We start from the raw sequence: 12,350 nt of genomic DNA on the forward strand, positions 1-12,350 counted from the left end.
CACTTCTCCTTTACAACCATGCTCATGGAGGGTCAGTGTAAAAAATAAGACATTACTTCACATTTAAAACTGCTATTTTGTCTCCTCATGTTCTCCCTAATTACAACTGCTGATCATAGCCAAACAGCAGATAGGTCTATTGTCAATATACAGTATCTTTTCCGCTGCTGTAGATTAGCTAGCCATATTGAGACAGCTAGACAAAGTTACTGTCACTAGAGGCAGCAGTGCCAAAGATGGGAACGCAACATTGATATCTCACATTTATTTAAGTAGGCTAGACATGGTTCATGCGTCAATAGTTCCTTATTTCCACATCCAAGAGCAACATGAGCCTTCATCTGAAATTGCATCCACCATGAGAATGTAAATCCAATATTCACTCTCTTTTAGTTTTGTTTTTGGTTTCTACCAGCTCTACCAGAAATGAGCTTGCTAGTGCTAACTTTGTCTGTCTGAGTTACCAACAGCGAATCAGCAACTTTTTGTCTGAAAACAGCTGCTTGATGTGGTGATGCTGAATTTTCTAGGAAAATCCAAAGGTTAGCTAGCTAACGATAGCTTAGAAATGGAATCCAACAAATGACCTGCTCCCAGCACAATACAGACTCCATCATAAACTCCATATGCACAAAACACTCTAGTGAAGCCAATGTGGCCAAACAGGAATATGTCCGCTGTTGGGGGAAATTAGGGCCAACATCTTCTGATAATGATATTACACTTTATAAATCCTTTTTTTTTTTAAACTAATGTTTGTCAAACTATAGTCTCACATAGAAACATCTCCACACTTTTACGTTTTAGCACTGTGCCACTTCTGGAGAGTCAGAAATAGTAAAGTATAATGACAGTGTATCTATAGTTACTTCATCTATCAACATGATGCCGGTCAATCAAATTCAGTCTCACGTAGTTGGACTGGCCATTGGCCACCAATACTTACTGTCCCCGCCTGTCTCTGTGCCTGTCATTCAAGGTGAGCATGAGTATCTTCCTGTGGATAAGTCAAGGACATCACACACTCCCTGTTACGTTGCTGAAGGCCTCTCATCTGCAGTCCCTATTATCAATCAATCAAACAATCAATCAATCAAAGTGCACGGGCCAGTCTATTGACTCTAAGCGTTGGACACTCTGAGGGACAAGTTGTAAAGTTTGTTGGCCACAGGCAGGAATGATTTCCTCTGGTGCTCTGTGGTGCATCGCGGTGGAATTTTTTCTTTCACTAAACAAATCCCATTCAAAACTGACAGAAGTGTAGAATGCTCCTTTTTTACCTGCTCCTTCTTCTTCTGCTGCTATCCAAGTGCCATACAGGGGTGAATTTCTTTTACAGCCTGACCATCATGCAACTGTTTTGGCCAAAGCCCAGGATGCTTGTTCATGCTTACCCCTACCTACAGTGTTCAGGCACATGTGAAAGCAATAGGATGCTGACTTCAGGTCACATAACAGCCACCACTGTCATTAATATCATTAATATCAATATGTTACAAGAGTAAAGTCAATGCTCAAATTTAAATATAAATAACTGATGATGATACAATGTATTAATAACTTTGAAATGTTTAGTTTCCCCAGTTAAATTTCCATATGAATTGAGTCATGATTTTGTGGGCAGAGGACACAAAGATAATGTGAAACTTATTTGAGATTTTTCAAAATGTTTGACTTTGACAAGAAGCAAAAGACGGCCTCGTTGCAGCTGCAGTGGTGACATTTTTTTGACGCCACCCTGAGGCATTTCAAAGGGTTTCATGTACTCAATAGGTTAAAGCATTTGCTCATGATATAGATGTCTGATATGATAATTTTTCATCTTACCAGCCTTGATTCATGGTGCTGCATACTATCCTGTAATTGCCTGGATTCATGTCATCCTTCACATGTACTTATGTTTTCCCTTCAGAGATAATTATGATAAGTCTTTCCACTTGAGGAGCAACACTGTTTGGGGTACAAGGAGTATTCACTTGAGGCCACATTGATTGAAATCCATTTTACATGCAATAAAATTCACATATGTTGCACTCTAACCCACTCCACGACTTTCCACTTCATTCCTTTTCTCCCCTGCCTCTGCTCTTCTCTCTATTTTCCATCTCTCCCTCTTCCTTTGGGGAAATCTTGGCCTCTCTATCTATCACTGCAACTTTAGTGTCACCGTCTCCCCTAGTGTAAGCAATAATAGCACCAACAGCGCTACAGCTAGCCAACCAAAGCCCAGCTCGTTCAATCACTCCGATATGAATCTGCTTAAAACTCTAAAGCTATCGAGCGCTCAGCTAAATCCATCAGCGTGGGCTTAAGATCGGTGGCACACGTGGCGCTGATAAGACGTTCTCTGTGGTCAGGGCCTAGTGATGAGGAGCAGAGTAACATCCGCTGCTGCTGGCTGGAAGGCTAACTGGAGCACTCAGAAAGTTAAACAGTGCTAACCGGCAGGAACCATTAGAAAAATACTTGTGGTTCTGGCTTTGGTTTGTTTTTGCTGCTGCCGGAGCCAATTTCTGAGTTTTATGTAATTGGGGCAGTGGATCATTTTTGTCGCAGATCATATATATGATATTTCTCTTAATTTGCTCGAGGACTGAGAGCTAAATTGGATGCTTGCCCTTGTTCGCTTTTGTTGTCTTTGTGTTTTTTCTGTCTCTTGCACTTTTAGTCCCCTTGACCATTCCAGCACACAGTCATGCTGCTGTTGCTTCCCTCTCAGCTGTATATGTGTGTCGAGCATGCCCATTGTGTGTGTGTGTGTGTGCATGTTTGAGGTATATATTCTGCTGAGTAGCAATGTCAGCTAAATGCACACTGCTGTATAAACTGGAGGGAACTCAAGGACAGGTAGCTTATAATAGAGCGTTGGGGTTCTGTGAACTCAAGCCTCCACAGATGGTGGGGGTCAGGGGAGCATGGGCCTGCTGGGAATCTAAGCCAGGGGCTTGATTAAACACCAGCCCCACTGCAGGGGATCCCCAGAGGGGTCACATCAACGCTGAGCCTCTTGGCTTCATTCTGAAAGTTCGTAAGAGGAAAAGGAGAGAACAGAACAGGACAGGTGAGAAAAATGCTTTTGAGATGCTAACCTAAAATATCCTAAAATGAGATATAACATTGACTCGTTTTATTGTGAAAGACTCAAAAACACGCTATTCTGGAAATAGAGCCAGGGATGAAGAGGCAAGAAAAAGAGGTTAAAGGTCAGATGAAAATAAGAAGAGATAAAACGTGAAAAGATAAAGAAGGAAAGGCACAGTAACCATCTGAGTGTCAACAAAGGCCTGATAAAGGCTTTGTTCTGTCTCTGCAGGTCAATAGTGGACTCCGGCAGAGCGGACGCAGCTGCAGCAGCGTGGAAATTAGATTCTATTTTTCTTCCAACATTCTCAATACTTCGATCCAAGCCATATCTCTCTGCTGCATCTCAGCCCCGCTGCAGGAACGCCAGATCTCCACTGCCACGGCAAAGATCGTAAATAAACATCCTTCCCTCTCCTGTCCTCTGCTCCACGGCCTCAAAGAAGATTAGAAATTATTCAGTCTCTCATCTATCTTTCACTCCCAAAATGAATAAAAGAGGGGGCCTGTTATCTGCTCTCCGTCTTTCCCGAGACATCTCCACCCCATCACATGCTTTTAGTTTTCCTAATCTCTCTGCTCCAATTTCTTTATGGGAAACCACTGCTGCTCACATTCTTCTACTGTGATAGGGCAATCTGGTTTATTTAATAATTCACGAGGCAATCTACCTGCGGCGTAGTTTGTAGACGAATATATGCGGCTGAATGGAGGGGATAAATACAAATAGATCTGCACTCATGGGAGGGCAAGAGACATTTTTAGGACAGTAAGATATCTATTTCCTTGTGGTATGGAACGTCACTGAGGGGATTATAGGATCTACTTTACTTTTAAGACAGCCAATAAACATTATAGACACAGTTTAACAAAATGGGATGCTTTTGGTTCAAGGTAAAGTGTATTTCCAGGATAAATTCACCAAGGTGAGCAGAATGAGCTTTGCACAATGTCAGGCTTTCCACTGACCGGTGGCTTGGTAAAGAAGATAAGTTGTTTTTCCATTTCCAATTTAAGTAAGCAAGTACAATTGTATTTATATACTACCTTTCAAAACCCAGGTTATAAAGTGCTTTACAAAAGAACAAAAAGTTAAAAGAACAAAAGATGATTATAAAGAACAAAGTTTGCTGACCTGACTCACAGGAGGAGACTGTTCTACAGCCTGGGACCCAAGACAGCAAAAGCATGAGGTACGATTAGCAGGCCTTAATCAAAGGACCTGAGGGGCTGAGCACACATGTAATGCATTCATAGTTCACTGATATACACTGGAACAAGATTATTCAAGATCTTATAGATGAGGAGGAGGATCTTGAATTGTCTCAGCCACTGTGTTCCTCAAAGAATGTGATCTGAGATCACCATCCCTGCACACAAGAAAATCTCAGTCCAGACTATTCTGGTCTGTGGCTCACTGATGGTGGAACAAGCTACCAAAGACATTCAATTACTAATTTCGAGCAGACACACTGCATAGTTAAATGTGAGAAGTCACTCTGCCTCACAGATGAGTACAGCTCTGTATCATCACCATAGCAATAATCAAACATACCAAATTGTTGGAACAAGTGCACTAAGGGGAGCATATATAATGAAAATAAAATGGGTCCAAGAATTGACCCCTGAGGCACTCCACAAGTCCAAGGGGCACAGGAGGATGCCTTGTCATCAGTTGAAACAAAAATCTTCCGGTTAACTAAATAAGAGGAAAACAATTTTAGTAATACAGATATCCCAATCCATTTTTCTACCTGGTGAATAAGAATACTGTGATCAGTAACGTCAAAGGCTGCAGACTAATTTAAAAGAAATATAGTAGAAATTTCACTGTCGTCTTACTGCATGAGAAAGTCATTCATGACCCTGAGGACAGCAGTCTCAGTGCTGTTCTTCTGTTGAAAGCCTGATTAGTAATATATATATATTTTTTCAACCTGTTCCTGAAGTTGCTTGCAGACAATTTTTTTCTAAAATCTTAGATGTAGCAATGTCATTGGTAAAAGCGTTGTTTCTTTAGAATAGGTTGAACAGAGGCCTCTTTAAAGGATTCAGGAACATAGCCTGACGAGAGGGACTGGTTCATAATAGCAAGCAGAGATGGTCCAATAATGCTAATGGCTTCTTTAAGTAATTTGGGAGGCACAATGTCAAGGGAACACATGGAAGAACGAGCGTGGGAAACAGTATCAATCCAATCGCTGAGGGAGATGGGAGAAAATTGATCTAGTAGGATGGGACATATGTGGCAAGGCTCAGTATGGAGGATGGGGGAGCTGGGGGGGGGGGACCCTGCCAAGAAAAAGACTCTGCCAAAGGTGGGGACATGCTGGAGGCTGGATTATTTAAGAGACCACAAGAGAAGTGAGTTTGTTGAAATAAAGACCATCTCAAGTCTTTCATTTGAGTGTATAGGACAGCAGTTGTGTGTTTTCCACCTGCGCTCTTCACAGAGCAGATGTCATCATTTATCTAGGGAGATGAGGAGGATTTAGAAACTGATTTGGTCTTAAGTGGACGAGCATTAAAATGGTTGATTAACCATGTCATCAATATGTGGTGATGATGACCAGTGCCAGTGTGCGTCGAGGTCAACCAACAGAGCGTGGCCACAGAATCTGGGACCATCAGGGACCTGGGTGATGGGGCAGCTGGGACAGCAGGAGTGCAAGACTGCAGCAGCAGCTACGGAGACAAGAAAAAGTAAAGCAGCTCATCTTTTTTTTCAGAGCTCTGATTCCAGGCGCTGGATATCATCCCATAATTTTGAAGTTCACACACACAACCATAATAAAGCTGCAAAAGACCAGCGTTTAAAACAGGATTTACTGGCAGTAGAGAGTGGTGTCCCTCATGCACGGGGGACTATTAGACCACTACCAATTTAACAAGCTAATGACTTGTCATTCAAATGAAGGGGGCCGCAAAGCTTTGTCAAATTAGACTGAGAGTGTGGTTCATGCTGGAAAATAGATATAAGTAATGTGAGAGTGGACATAATTGGAAACACAAACATTGTGGAGGTTTGACTATATTCAGAGGTGATACAAACATGCAACGGGTCACATGCTACAAGTTCAAATTAAAAAACATAAACAAAACTGCTGCATTCTGGGAAGAGTATCTCTTAAGAAAGCAATGAGTTCTCTAAACGAACACAAGCCCTAGAGGCACAAATACAAATACCTACACACCACACTGTGTGTGGTCAATCAAAACAGACTGTGTAAATGTGTGAGTACTCTATCTATTAGAGTATAGTAAAGTCTGATTAATGCCTTCAAACAATAATCGTCAAACAGGAGGAAATAGCACATGTGTTAGATTATTCAATACGGTATTATTACACATTTGGTGCTCTAGTGCCTATTTCCAGCAGCAGGACAGTGTATGTGGGACCAAGTCAAAAGTAAACTATAATGTGTGTGTTCATGGTAACGCAACATGTGCCCCAATGCAACAGAACAGAGGAATTAGATGAAAAAGATATATCAGGCTTTGGATGTACACACAACATTTGTTAGCAGGATAAATTCATTATTGGTTTTAGTCTTTTCACTAGATTTGTTGACAGTAAGAAGAACCAAGGCTATAAAAATCCTCATAAACGGACATTGCTTTTTTCACCAATTAAACATATTTACAGTGTTTAAATCATTTAAAGTGGTTGTGACAAGTGACTTTGCCACACAAGTAAGTTTAAAGATTTAAAAGAAGAAATACATTCTTCTTCTTCTCACAAATAAAAAAGTTTTTGTTTTGCTGTATAACTTACATTACTGAGTCAACTTGCTAATTTGATCTCTTGTCTACGTGAGCTACTGGAATACTGCATTACGTAATTTACTAATATCCCAACTTATCACCCCCTTAAAATATCTTTGTTGACCTCCAGTTGTTTAACGTCTGACCTTGCTCAAGTGACAGAAGTGTCGTATCAGTGTAGTCCAGGACCCTTTGACAAACTGTTGGGCATGGTAACAGTTCCAACAGAGCACATTTCTGACCACACGTAGTGTGTTCCATCATAACTGGGTGTGGTCAGAAGTAAAACAGTAAGGCAAACACGATCCAATATCTCAAATGAAATGTTCCAATACCTCACCAAAAATCAAAGATTAGAAAAACCCTAAAAACTGAAAACATCTGTGTATGAGAACTTTGTTTTTTGGTCTTTCCTCTCCCATTAATCATCTGGTGTCCCTGTTTACAAAACCGTATATAAAGTAGTTTAAATCAGCTCCACCTGCAGCAGCTACAACAGTAACATGCTGCTGACACACTGACGCTTCAGTATTAATCATCTAATGATATATCAGTCAGTACATTTGCATGACTGCATTGGTACGTTTACATCAGTAAAGGATCAGAATGCTTCCTTCAACACTGGTGTTCATCAAGTTTGAGAAAATAACCCTGATGACATCATCATCATCATCAAAAAAAAGTTATCTCTGCAGCTTTGATTTTTACCATTGTTTTTAGAGCACCCGGCAACGACCAGTACAACTCAACAAATACTGAGACTCGTAATAAACATAAAGAAGACATAGATAAGTGCTGGTGCTGCTCAGTGGCCAGCGTCATCAACAGGGCCAGGTGCATCGGGCAGGTGAGGATGAAACTACCTGAATATGAAGTAGGGCAGTGCTAAAAAAAGGAGCATGCACAATCAGCAAAAGCCTACCACGGAAAAATACAAGCACAAAAAAGGCCAAACGTACAAACTATCCACTAATATTTGTTCCTAATTCACATCTCTCGGCTTTTCCTCCACATTTGCTCCCGACTCCTGCTGAGCGAAGCTTGATCGACGTGTCCCTGACTTCTCTGCACCACGTGACAAATCACAGCTTTCATGTGGGTTCATTATTAGCTTTCAGAATGAGTTTCCCTCACTCCCACAGGGCAGCGGAAAGAAAGCAGAAGCTCTGTGAACAGATGAGACATGATTTGCTATCATTGCAACAGACAGGCAGGATTATGAAGGGTCGGCAGTGCTCCGTAAAACCCTTTATGCAGCAATTTTCTATTCTCTTAATTGTTTACCCAACACCTGCTCACCCCTTCCCTTTACAAACTATGTTCTCAATTAGGGAGTTATGTGTGTATGCATGGATTGCACTTATCAGTGTTAGGGGAAGGAAGTCGGGGGGGTTGAAAAGATAGACAGAAAGAGAGAGAGAGAGAGAGAGAGAGAGAGAGAGAGAGCATTAGTGATTGCTATAGAACAAAGAGTGAGAGGAAGAAGACATGAGTGGATGTAGTGGGGGGGCATGTTTGCTTGGCTCTCACAGTGAAGCACAAAGTGCAGGTGGGGTGAGGCAGCAGTGTGTGTGAGTGTGTGTGTCTGTGTGTGTATGACTGTGTATTTGATGTGCTTCAGTGAGTATGCTGATATGTGTGAACGATACAGTGTATTCATGCATTTTAATAAAACTGTTTGGTTTGTCTCTCTTTTTGGATGTGTGTTTCTTAAGATCTCACAACTGCAACAGCTGGCACCCAAGGGGAAGGCCTCACCCTCACAGCAGGAATGCTGGGAACTGTATCTTCGTCTCCAAGCGCTCAAATAAAATATTTGAAGCTACACACACACACACACACGTTCCAAGAAAATGCAGTACATGTGATGGTAATGTTGGATTCAAACCAGCACGGAGGTAAAAAGGAATGTTTGTAGCAAGACCTCCTCCTACACACATACACACACACACACAGACACACACACACACACACAGACACACACAGACACACACTTTCTGAATCCAGCATGAGGCCTTTTACTCCGACACACTCAGGTTTGCAGGGACATGAATATACATTTAGCTGCAACATGAATAACTAGGGAGTGGAGTGGCGCAGTGATGAAGCCTGGTGCCTACAGCCTGCCTCCCCTTTGCTTAAACAGCATTCAGCATAACTTATGCGAATGCCAATCACTCCAAATGAAAAGTGCAAATTAAACTCTCATGCTCAAATGCATAATTAGACCTCTGACTTGCTAGTGGAGCGTAAACGATTGAGGGTGGAGTGATGAGTGCCCATGCAGGCTTTTTTTTTTTTTTTTTTTTTTTTCTTGTCTAGGTAGGTACACACGATCTTATTACGCTGTGCAGGAGAGTGTCACAGGGCAGAAAGAGAATGACAACCAGAAAAAAAAATATCCTAAATGTTTTCAGCTGATACTCAAACCATATATACAACACTTGCAAGCCACTCCTTCACTTATTTCCAATCAATGCTTCATACACATTGTCATATACCGTAAATACATATGTGATACTTGTATTTTAAAGTAGCCATGTTAGCCATTTATTGAAGGAGCTATTTGTAAGTTTTGTTCACTACATAACCAGCATTAAAGCATTTACAGCTGTTTACTCGCCAGTCTTGGTGAGAGCTTCAGCCATTGTGGCGTTTACATAACAAGAGGTTATAACATGTCCTCTGAGCAGCTACTTCTTCAGGGCAGACTGGACGCTACAGTGACTCCATATCAGAAAGACACCAAACAGTCTGACTGGGCTGGAGCTAGCTGGTTAGCATGCTAACTTCAGTGGAGGAGAAGAAGTGATAGAAATAAAAGCAAAACAGAAGTGTTGCTTTCCAGATTGGTAAGTAAACAGGTGCTAATAGTAGAGTTAGCTACGTAGCAATAGCAAAACTTACAAATAGCTCCTTTAAACCTATAAAATAATACAAGGTTTATAACATTCCTTTCAGTCTGACTTATACGGGTGGCTAATAGTTTAATATAATTATAACTAATATGCTGTTACAGAACTATTCTCAAGGCTGCAGCTATAATGTTGTTTGTTCAGTTTATGGTTTTGTCTGTCAACTTCCATTTGCTATTCCTGGCTATAGCAAACATAAATAAAAGTTGCAGCTCAAAACTGGGAATACATGTCTGCAACATCATCACATCCACCACTGATAACGGATTAAAAATTCAGTCGTCTGTGCAAAGTTACATTCAACCTTGACTAGCTCACAATTAGCTAAGACAGTTTACCGTGTAAACTGTTATGTTAATTTATCAGTACAATGATGCAGGTTATCAAGGTGTTAACATTATTTAAATTCCTCACAATCACTAAACCTGCAGATTCTCATTTTGGAAGGTCTGAATTCTAATTTATCACCATTAATTCTTTTAATCTAACGTTAATCTGTAATTTTGTTTTGGAAGAAGAAATTATATTCATAAATTGCATTTGCACATGTTTCAAACTTCCACACTCAGGGAACTTATTGTGGTATGTTACTATAAACACATGTGACCTGTCACTGTGGCTAACCATAAGATGATCAGCTGATCCTTGTGTTGTGCGGGTGGACAACAATGTGAGTAAGTACTGATGTTTGTCAGACTGCACAATATGACACATTCCCACAGACAGGAAGCTAATGAATAAATAAATAATAGAGTTAATGCACTTCTTTGTTGCTGAAATGCACAGATCAATAGGTGCATTACTACTGATTGGTACGCTTTTTGGAAACTGCAGCACATATAGAAACATTCAATTCAAAAAACATCACAATAAGCTGGGGATAATAGCCGGACCTCAACTTGACTTTGATGCATACAGTATCTGTTTTCCCATACAACATTTCCAACATCTTTCTGTTTTACAACTCTTCCTCACATACAGTAAGCGACCTGTAGGGGATGGAGCTTGAAACATTGTCCAGATACCACGAGTGCTGTAGTGCGATGAGGGGATGTGAGAGAAAATTATGAAATGTTTGTTTGTGCCTCTGAAAATAAATGTAGCTCAGGAGGTAGAGCAGGTCGTCCACTAATCAGAAGGTCAGTGGTTTGAACCCTCCCCCAGTCCGCATGTCGACTTGTCCATGTTAAGATAGTGAATTTGTAAAGCACTTTGAGTGGTCAGTAAGTCTAGATAATTTCCTCAGCCAGAAAAATATGATTTGTACACCATTATATTTTATGTAGGGTCATTATATAGACTGTATGACAGAGTCAGTTGCTGTCAGTTAGGCTACTGTCAAAATAACAGAGTTGTTTTACAATCTATTTAGCACCTAGTTTGCTACTAGTCAGGTTTAAATTCACAAATTTAAATTTCAAAGATGATATAACTTAGAAGGCGGAGCAAGTGTGCGAAACGTTTGCCAAAATAGAACCAGGACAAGCAGGTGACATGTCACTCAGCCTGTTCACACTGAGCAGGTGACATCTTCACTGTGAAACACTTTGGAAAGTCTATAAAATCCACAAGGTTAATCCATTTTATTCCATTCAAGTATGCGAGGAGCCAACAGGATGTAGCAGTAGCGATCGCTGATGCACGTCTGCAACCCGCTTGGCTGGAGAAGGACTCTGAAGTGTCTGCTGTGTTGACCCAAAAACACTGAAGCAAGAAGGAGTCTGTGGAGACTTTTTTGGCATATGCACTCAGTTATCAACTTTCATGAATGAATGCGGTGACCAATTCTCTTTCATAATACAGCCATGGCTACAACACAGCAAAATATTAAGATTTATCTAATGGAGTTCATGTACTCAATGCTAAACCTCATGGCATGAGCAGTTCTTCAGATGTCACCACAACATTACAAGGCTATTATACATGTCCTTGAATATCATTTAAATCAGCTGTTTTAAGGGCAGCGCTGATCTCTTTGTGTCAAATGGTGCAGGAACGAACTCAAGAACATATGCACTAAAAGTGAAAATGTGTATTAATTTTGATGGCATAAAGAACATTTTTAAAAACAAACCCACACTTTCTAGTCGACACTGGCAGTTTTATTTTGCCTATTTCTGTAGTAGAGTGAAAATGTGTGAATAGCACACTGCTGCCTTGGAAACAGGGGCCCTGGAGAGAATGGAGAGCTGATTAGAGAGAAGGAGCTTGTCTCCAATCAAACCCTGTGTCTTGTCTGTTTACAGGGAGCATGTCCAGAGAGTTCTCCACACTGACCTGGAGGGGAGGGGGGGGGTCAATGTCTCTATTTGCAACTGGTACTAAAACCCAAAGCCAGTTAAAATGTGAACGTAGATGCTGTTGAGAAAAGGCTTCAAAGCTCAGACAGTCTTACACAGAGCCTGCCTCTGGGAACTAATTGTACTTGCAAATTATTCTTTACCATCAGGTTTAGAAGATCAGAAATTCCAAATTATGTGAAATTTATGTAATATTATATTTTTTCTCTGTGATTGACATCTTACTTGACAGAACTGTTGTGAATGTTGTAAAGCGAGCAGATGAAAAAGAATTACTCAGATGCTACAT

The sequence above is a fragment of the Seriola lalandi genome, unplaced genomic scaffold (genome assembly GCF_002814215.2).
Source record: "Seriola lalandi dorsalis isolate HSWRI2012SDOR001 ecotype SW California unplaced genomic scaffold, Sedor1 jcf7180002054571, whole genome shotgun sequence".
Lineage (NCBI taxonomy): Eukaryota > Metazoa > Chordata > Actinopteri > Carangiformes > Carangidae > Seriola > Seriola lalandi.